A 2827-nucleotide genomic window follows, 5' to 3' on the forward strand; every position below is an offset into this window, starting at 1 on the left:
AAACAGTGAATGTGGGAGTGGGGAGAGAGCACTAGAGCTGATTGTGATGATATATATACAACTCTTTAAAAAAGCGATTTAACTGGGAGGGGAAAAAATGAAGAATTGATGCCAGAGGCTTAAGTGGAGAGCAAACGTTTGGAGAATGATGAGGGCAACTTATGTACAAATGTGCTTTACACAATTGACGTATGTATGTATGGATTGTGATAGGAGTTATATGAGCCCCAAATAAAATGATTAAAATAAAAGCAATTTAACTATAGAAGTATATGATATGTGAAAATTATATCAAGAAAACTACTAAAGAAAAAATCAAGACCAATGGTTACCATGGGAGAAGGAGGAAGAGTTTTTCCTTAGGGGGCATTAAGTTTACTTTAGTGGTGGTGGAATAATTTGGAAGAGGATAGCAATAATGGTTGTATGATAGGAAGAGTATAATCAAAGGCACTAGATTATACAAGTTGCTGAATTGAAGAATGTTTTGTTGTGTATATTTTTGGCACAATTAAAAAAAATAAGTACAGGAATAACAGTGAGTACAAAGAAGAAGAAAATATTCTGGGATTGTGGTGATGACTGCACAACTCTTCTTGATATGCTTGAATCATTGAATTGTATGACATGTGGATGAAGTACCAATAAAACGGTTTAAAAAACAAAAAAGCAGGTGGCTTACTCCCACCATTGTCGTCTGTCTAGGGAAGCGCAGCCTAGCCCTGAATGGTTTGTGCGGGTTTGCCCTTGATGGAACTTTGGGTGTTGGGGTTCACAGGGATTAGGAATCCTATCCAGACTACTTTCAAGAGCCCCAAACTAATCCTGTATGCTTTACTATCGAGCATATTCTATGTGTCCCAATCATGGCCTCCTTCTCACTTCTGTAGTCCTGCCTAGAGGTGTGACTTACTGATCAGTCACCACTCCCAACTTTGTGGTAGCTTCCCTTGCACTCCTATGTTCAATTGAAGGGCCACGTCTCTGTAAACCCTTGGGCACCATTATGGAATTCATATCAATGGTTTCCCTAATCGGACTATCTTTATTTTTGCCTGGCTTTGTCCTGTGTAAGACTTAATAAATGTGTCTCTAAATTTTATATTTGAATGTTGGTTATCTTTCCCCACCACAGCAATACACAGATAGTAGATACTCAGTAAGTGGTAGTACTGTATATTATGTCATTTAAATTTATCCATATTACTGTACCTGATTTAAGTCTCACCATAATCCTACTACGAAGGTAGTGGTATCTCTCTTACAGGAAATGTATGGCTATCAAACCGTCAACTATGCCATCAGAAGAGCATTTTGTAAGAAGCCTTGATATTCTGGGATTTCTCTGAGTTAATCTTCTTCTGTCACAAAATCATTAGTAGCTCTTACCTCCGATCTTTGTCTAGGACCTTACGTGCATCTCTGTTTCAGGAACTACAGCCTTGACTTGGCAACTCTTTTCTCAGAAACGTCAGGTTGTAGCATCTGGGCCATGGTAGGAGGACAGGACACAACTTCAAGCTTCTTTCTTGAATAAATCCATTTTTTAGTTTTAGGTTAGTATAAGGAAAACGGATAACATGTATGGAAGAAAACAAAAACATTTTTTTAATTGCTGCGTTGTTTTTCATTTTGATCATTTGTTTTTCTAGTAGAGACTACACAGGAAACATAACATCTTAATGGAATTCTCGTATTAGCAAATCCTTCTGATCATGGGCATAACCGCGGTTCTTGTGTCCCTCACCAACTCAAGAGGTCAATGAACTAATGTATTTTCTCACAGCTAAGAGGCCAGGCAGGGGTCTGCTGGCTCCAGGGAAGGCTTTCTTTCTCCACCTGCACTGGAGCAAGCTCTTTGTCTTTAAGCACTTCTGCTCCTTAGGGGATATCCAGAAATTTGGCATTTTAGGTTTATCTAATCTTGCTCCTTTAAGATCTCAAAAGAGATTGGCTCAAAACAGGTCCTACACTCACACTGCGTCATTAACATAACAAAGGACCCCGCCCCCCCAGGGATTATAACCCCCAGTGTAGGGATTAGAATTTACAACACATACTTTTTTTGAGAAGACACAATTCACTCCATAACAACCACCTAGAATTCTCATAAAGTTTGTCAACTTTTATTGGTCTCACATTACACAAGCCCATTGCTGTTGAGTGGATGCCGCCTCAGGTGGCCCTCTAGGGTAGAGGAGCCCTGCTCCCACAGGGCTTCCAAGGCTGTAAATCTTTATAGAAGCAGGTCGCCTCGTCTTTCTGCCTTAGAACAGCTGGTGGGCTTGAAACTCAGACCACTCGGTTAGTAGCGAAGTATATAACCACGACGTTATCAGGGCTCCGAATGTCTATTACACAAGGCACTATAAAGAATGCTGAAGTCACACTAAGTCTCTCCTGAGTATGACGTAGAACAAGCGTAGGAACAATTGTGAGGATGGCATCGGGCACTGTAGTGTTGTCTTCTGTGTGCACAGGGTTGCTTTGGCTCAGAGACAACTCCATGGCTCCTAACAACAACAACAACAACAACAACAACAACAACGTAGCCTGGAACTTATTTATAAATCTCTAGTGACGGTCAAGTGAACAAATTCTTTAGAGAAATTTACAATCCATTCACTGAGATAAGAACTGGTTAATTCAATGTTGCTGATGTCCTTTGACTTCTGAAGGCACCACAGTGAGATACCACACAGGTAATCCCATTATTCTTTTTTTTTTATTATATATATATTTTTTCTTTTTTAACATTTTATTAGGGGCTCATACAACTGTTATCCCAATCCATACACACATCAATTGTGTAAAGCGCATTTGTACA

Source organism: Echinops telfairi, unplaced genomic scaffold (genome assembly GCF_000313985.2).
Source record: "Echinops telfairi isolate 266 unplaced genomic scaffold, ASM31398v2 ScPeMD7_1;HRSCAF=3_0, whole genome shotgun sequence".
NCBI classification, from domain to species: domain Eukaryota; kingdom Metazoa; phylum Chordata; class Mammalia; order Afrosoricida; family Tenrecidae; genus Echinops; species Echinops telfairi.